Genomic DNA, 6,896 nt, shown 5'->3' with positions numbered 1-6,896 from the left:
GCTTACATTAACGTAAAACACTGGCGGCCCACTGGTGTGGGGGTAGAGCTTACATTAACGTAAAACACTGGCGGCCCACTGGTGTGGGGGTAGAGCTTACATTAACGTAAAACACTGGCGGCCCACTGGTGTGGGGGTAGAGCTTACATTAACGTAAAACACTGGCGGCCCACTGGTGTGGGGGTAGAGCTTACATTAACGTAAAACACTGGCGGCCCACTGGTGTGGGGGTAGAGCTTACATTAACGTAAAACACTGGCGGCCCACTGGTGTGGGGGTAGAGCTTACATTAACGTAAAACACTGGCGGCCCACTGGTGTGGGGGTAGAGCTTACATTAACGTAAAACACTGGCGGCCCACTGGTGTGGGGGTAGAGCTTACATTAACGTAAAACACTGGCGGCCCACTGGTGTGGGGGTAGAGCTTACATTAATGTAAAACACTGGCGGCCCACTGGTGTGGGGGTAGAGCTTACATTAACGTAAAACACTGGCGGCCCACTGGTGTGGGGGTAAGTCTCAGTGGAAAAGCACCCTGAATGAGTTGGAGAATCTCAATAGCATTTCCCTCACGTCCTCTCTCCTCTCGCCTCACATCCTTCTCAAAACCATTGGATGAGAAAGTCAGAAGTTCCTCCCCTCTGACCTTCTCCTCCAATGGGTTTTGAGAAGGAGGTGAGGAGAGAGGAAAGACCATGCGAGGCGTATGCAGTTGAGATTCTCCCAGTGAGTGAGTGAGTGAGTGAGTGAGTGAGTGAGTGAGTGAGTGAGTGAGTGAGTGAGTGAGTGAGTGAGTGAGTGAGTGAGTGAGTGAGTGAGTGAGTGAGTGAGTGGGTGAGTGAGTGAGTGAGTGAGTGAGTGAGTGAGTGAGTGAGTGAGTGAGTGACAGGTTGGCTGGCTGGCTGGCTGGCTGGCTGGCTGGCTGGCTGGCTGGCTGGCTGGCTGGCTGAATGAATGACTGTCTGTCTGTCTGACTAGCTGATTGGCCAACTTTCTGACTGTCTGGCTGACTGTGTGGATTGCAGGGCTATGATTTGGGCCATTCAGTCATTCTCTGCCTGGCTGAACTCTGTATGCTATTATATCAGGGACCAACACAATGATGTTTTAGACGCTATACTTTAGAGATGTTATGGGAGGGGTGAGGAGGAGGAAGAGGGGGGTGATTCGAAATGATGATGTGATTAAGATGATGATGAGATGCTTATTGCTTTTGTTATGAGGTGAGCAGACATAAACGCCCTGCAAGAACACTTGTATTTACTGTATGGGAACCAACTATAAACATGAGAACCATGCAGTACTGTAGCTCTTTACATGAGCAGGCTTGATGCTTTGACAAACATCACAGAAAGAAAATGAAACATAAAATGACAGACTTTTTAGGCTACAATAGGTTATCTATATTGTTAAATATAAAATGACAGAATATTTTACATTTACATTTAAGTCATTTAGCAGACGCTCTTAGCATGTACACATTGGTTGGGGGGAAAAAGGTGTTATGCATCCCACAAAGCGACTACGCAACACAATACTAAACAATACATGAATTACACTATAACGGTGACAAACGCTGCCCATAAACTGTTAGAGCCTACACGAAGCTGTCCCAACAGCAGTCCCAACATCTTACCACTGCTACACCTGGCTATCAGAAGAGCCTTGTCTGGCACCGAAACTGTTCATTCAGCCTCATTTACTGCCTTTAAAAAAACATATCTGATATGGCTGACATAGCCTAAATACCTCTTATGGATCAGAGCCTTTTTTCAATGTAAATTTCACCTAAAATGACATACCCAAATCTAACTGCCTGTAGCTCAGGACCTGAAGCAAGGATATGCATATTGTTGATACCATTGGAAAGGAAACACTTTGAATTTTGTGGAAATGTGAAATGAGTGTAGGAGAATATAACACATTAGATCTCATAAATATAATACAAAGAAAAAAACATGTGTTTTCTATAATTATTTTGTTCCATCATCTTTGAAATGCAAGAGAAATTTCATGATATCACTTAGGAGTCTAGGCGCAATTTAGATTTCGGCCAGTAGATGGCAGGTATGTATGTGCAAAGGACTGATCCAATGAACCATTGTATTCCTGTTCACAATGTTGTATCAAGTCTGCTCAAATGTGCCCAGAACATACAACAATTATATGGTAATAAGACATTTAAGTGTACAACTCCCAGGAACGTCATAAATTATGCATAATTAGCTTCCCTACAGTAAAGACACTAACCTTCACACATCTAGATGGGGGGTGGCAGACACAGCAGGGGTTCAAACTGTAGAACCCAGCTCCTACATTTTAATATAAAAATGGATTTTATCAAACAAAACTATGCTACATTTTATCTCTGGGACCCTCAGGATGACAAATCAGAGCAAGATTACTGAATGTAAGTACATCATTTACCTTCAGAGGTGAATGTATCAAACCAGTTGTCTTGATACATTTCTTGTTGTTGTGCACTCTCCTCAAACAATAACATGATATTTTTTTCACTGTAATAGCTACTGTAAATTGGACAGTGCAGTTAGATTAACAAGACTTTAAGCTTTCTACCCATATAAGACATGTCTATGTCCAGGGAAATGTTCTTGTTACTTACAACCTCATGCTAATCACATTAGCTCAACCTTCCCACAGGGGGGACACCGATCCCGTAGAGGTTTTAATAAAGCTGCATACAAACATGGTCTCTTTTTTGCTTTCTTGAGTAAGGCAGCTCCAAAATGCAGGTGTTTCAGCCTATTTATTTAACCATTATTTAACTAGGCAAGTCAGTTAAGAACAATATATATATTGTTTACCTTTATTTAACTACTCAATTAAGAACAAATTGTTTAACAATGACGGCTTACCACGGCCAAACCCTCCCCTAACCCGGACAACTGTGCACCACCCTATGGAACACCCGATCACAGCTGGTTGTGAGATGGCACTGAGATGCAGTGCCTTATACCACTGTGCCACAGGGGAGCCAGTTGTTGCTACCGGCTGCAATTAAGAATGATGAAAATACTTAGTTCATGAATTTGAATAACATCTCACTCACATATATAGTAACAGCAGGCCAAGGTAGGAGAGTCAGACACACACACATGCAACAACATCACTCACACTTACTTCCGATATTGGAGTTGTTGGTTCTGTGAGTCGTGCGGATTGGGACACCAGCATCCTCTTCCTGAATCCTCCTCGCGGTGGCTGCAGAAGCTGGGGTCCTTGGGATATGTTGCCTACTGATGGGTTTGGATTTCTAAGAGACATAAGGGGTGACATAGTGTAGGGTCGACACCAGAAGTTAATGGTTATCTGTAGGAGGAATGCATATGGTTAATGTAATAAAGTGCTCATTAACAGTAACGTTGGGCCCAAGGTTGTAAAACAGGGGAAGGCAGTCCACCAACATGTCCCACACTGACCTGATTGCAGCTAGCTTATCTCTCTGCCGCCAAGCTGGTCTTGTCTCTCGGTTATCGAAGCGGATAATCCTGGAAATAATGTGGATGTTTTCCAGAGACATTGTTGTACAGAAAAGTTCTCAGCCAGTTTCTGCATCCCACAGCAATTCTGTAGATTCCCCAAAGTACGTGTGTAAATGAGTTTGGTCCATCTCCTTCCACCTCTCTCCAAAAACACACCTTCCCTCCAAGTTAGTGCAGTCCAGAATGATTTTCTGGATGGTGTCTGGGATGAACAGTTAAAAAAAAAGACTTTATGTTCTGCACATGAGTAACATGAGTAACCGCCATCCGCATCGGCCCTGGTTGCATCCTTCACATTGGCAGCCATGTTGGGTGGCTCATTCCCTGGTTGCATCCTTCACATTGGCAGCCATGTTGGGTGGCTCATTCCCTGGTTGCATCCTTCACATTGGCAGCCATGTTGGGTGGCTCATTCCCTGGTTGCATCCTTCACATTGGCAGCCATGTTGGGTGGCTCATTCCCTGGTTGCATCCTTCACATTGGCAGCCATGTTGGGTGGCTCATTCCCTGGTTGCATCCTTCATATTAGCAGCCATGTTGGGTGGCTCATTCCCTGGTTGCATCCTTCATATTGGCAGCCATGTTGGGTGGCTTATTCCTGGGACAATTTCAAAATGCTTTGACATCCATATTTCTCCTCGTGCAAGATGCTGAGCACTAGGTTGCTGATAGGCTGGTCCTGGGGCTGGCTGAGGGTCAATATCATCCTCTTCTTCCAACTCACTGTCAGAGTCCGAATTGACAGAGACATCATTGAATATCTATTTGGAAAATTCTTCATCTTCCAAAGTGGAAGACGCTCCTTCCACACCAGCTTCTCTCTCTGAAGACGCTCCTTCCACACCAGCTTCTCTCTCTGAAGATGCTCCTTCCACACTAGCTTCTCTCTCTGAAGACGCTCCTTCCACACCAGCTTCTCTCTCTGAAGACGCTCCTTCCACACCAGCTTCTCTCTCTGAAGACGCTCCTTCCACACCAGCTTCTCTCTCTGAAGACGCTCCTTCCACACTAGCTTCTCTCTCTGAAGATGCTCCTTCCACACTAGCTTCTCTCTCTGAAGACGCTCCTTCCACACCAGCTTCTCTCTCTGAAGACGCTCCTTCCACACCAGCTTCTCTCTCTGAAGACGCTCCTTCCACACCAGCTTCTCTCTCTGAAGACGCTCCTTCCACACCAGCTTCTCTCTCTGAAGATGCTCCTTCCACACTAGCTTCTCTCTCTGAAGACGCTCCTTCCACACCAGCTTCTCTCTCTGAAGACGCTCCTTCCACACCAGCTTCTCTCTCTGAAGACGCTCCTTCCACACTAGCTTCTCTCTCTGCAAAAATGATTTCTAAGGCCCTCTGAGCAGAGATTGAGGAGCCACACATGCAAAGCTATTTATTTGTTGTGTCCCTCCCCCAATATGCACCTGGCTGGGGTAGTGTGTGGGGAAATGTATCTGTAATGGTCTTGTGTGTAGCTGGTGTAGAGAGTCAGGCGCAGGACAGCAGATATGAGTAATACAACATACTTTACTCAAAAAGACAAATATACAAAGTAACATCACGAGCTCACAAAGACAGACCGAATTACAATAAACAATCACTCACAAACACAACATGGGGAACAAAGGGTTAAATAATAAACAAGTCATTGGTTGAGTGAAGCCAGGTGTAAGACAAAGACAGAACAAATAGAAAATGAAAAGTGGATCGGCGGTGGCTCGAAAGCCGGTGACGTGGACCGCCGAACAAGGAGAGGGACCGACTTCGACGGAAGTCGTGACAGTATCGAAATAATGTATTATAATAACATTGTGCAGGTTTCCGCAAAACTTTGTATAGTTTCACACACTCCAAAGGGTCAAGGGTGTGAGAAAAGTGGGAGACAGGCAGACAGGCAGGGATACAGACAGGTTCTTGGTGCTATGTTGAAACAGCAGGCCCAGGGAGGAGAAAGACAGAGTGAAGTCATTTTTACTTGTTTTCACCTACATACACACTTTTCCATACTTTTATTTCCACCAGGTCCAGTGGACCCAAACACCACATACAGTGGGGCAAAAAAGTATTTAGTCAGCCACAAATTGTGCAAGTTCTCCTGCATAAAAAGATGAGAGAGGCCTGTAATTTTCATCATAGGTACACTTCAACTATGACAAACAAAATGAGAAGAAAAAAAATCCAGAAAATCACATTGTAGGATTTTATCCTCTAAGGGATTGTGCACAGTTTTTGGCCAAACTTTGGGGGAAGACATCTAAACCAGATGAGTTCCAAACAGTTCATATTGCAGGATATGCTGCCACTACACCTGCTGCACCTGATGCTCGAGAGCTGGTGGGAGGTTGACACCTCACGCCCTGTTGTAAATTAAAGGAGAGAAGATCATGAGTCTCCCTCTCCAAATTCAGGGATTAAGAATGAACATGTCAGACCAGAGAGGCTTGTAGCTGCAGCTCATGTCCGATGTGGTTTGAACTCTGAAATCTCAACACGAGGTAGAGACGATGTAGTCACCTCCCGAACAATCACTGGTATGGCTGATTAGCTATCATGAGTAAAGTATCTAGAAAAGCAAATTTAAGTGGGACCATTCTACTACTCTTTTCAAACCATCATATTCTGCTACTCTCATCCCCCCACTGGGAACCATTGACACGGCTGGCTAGCCTATCTTCAAAGAATCATCTCCCAGAGCGAATGGAAGAATAACAGTAGAAGAGATGGGTGGGGACTCCTTTTGGAAAATCAGAGCCTGACAAGCATGCAGCACAATGGCACAACCCCCTTTCCAAGAAGGCCTGGTTCGGACAGAAAAACACCAAGAACCAGGACATTTACAGGTTCTTACTCAGCACTGTCAACACTTTGTATTCAACACTTTTATAAGCCCTAAAATGTGTGTTCTTCATATTTCCACTCAGCGCTACAACAAGCACTGCAGCAGTAATCAATGAGTAGGAATGTGTATATATAGACTTGCGTTGTTGTTATTGTTAGCGGCTTGGGTCTTTTTTAATATCAAGGAATATTTCACTTTCTCTGTTCATAGGAGTAACAACATGAATTTGTGCATGAGGCAGAAATAATATTGTGCGACTGGAGTTTTGCCATCAGCTGGAAGACTGTGTTCCTTTTCGGTCAGTGTTAGTGGAGGAAAGGGAGAGCTGAGGCTGACCCCCAGTCTGCTGCTCTCTCCCTCCGCTATAAGACTGACCCTCAGTATGCTGCTCTCTCCCTCCACTGAGACTGACCCTCAGTCTGCTGCTCTCTCCCTCCTCTGAGACACCCTCAGTCTGCTGCTCTCTCCCGCCGTTGAGACTGACCCTCAGTCTGCTGCTCTCTCCCTCCGCTGAGACACCCTCAGTCTGCTGCTCTCTCCCTCCGCTGAGACTGACCCTCAGTATT

The 6,896-nt window shown here is 45.3% G+C and overlaps 1 long non-coding RNA gene across 1 annotated transcript; it reads right to left on the bottom strand.

The window, feature by feature from the left end:
* Positions 1-2,879: 2,879 nt before the first annotated feature.
* LOC124028429 lies at positions 2,880-4,375 on the bottom strand. The gene is made up of 3 exons (XR_006837588.1): positions 3,441-4,375; positions 3,142-3,274; positions 2,880-3,012 (listed from the first exon to the last, which is right to left on the bottom strand). It is a non-coding gene; the product is annotated as an uncharacterized LOC124028429 (long non-coding RNA).
* Positions 4,376-6,896: the final 2,521 nt, after the last annotated feature.

This window comes from Oncorhynchus gorbuscha, unplaced genomic scaffold (genome assembly GCF_021184085.1).
Source record: "Oncorhynchus gorbuscha isolate QuinsamMale2020 ecotype Even-year unplaced genomic scaffold, OgorEven_v1.0 Un_scaffold_4140, whole genome shotgun sequence".
NCBI lineage: Eukaryota > Metazoa > Chordata > Actinopteri > Salmoniformes > Salmonidae > Oncorhynchus > Oncorhynchus gorbuscha.
The sequence above is the reverse complement of the archived record's forward strand: the minus strand, read 5'-3'. Positions and strand labels throughout refer to the sequence as shown.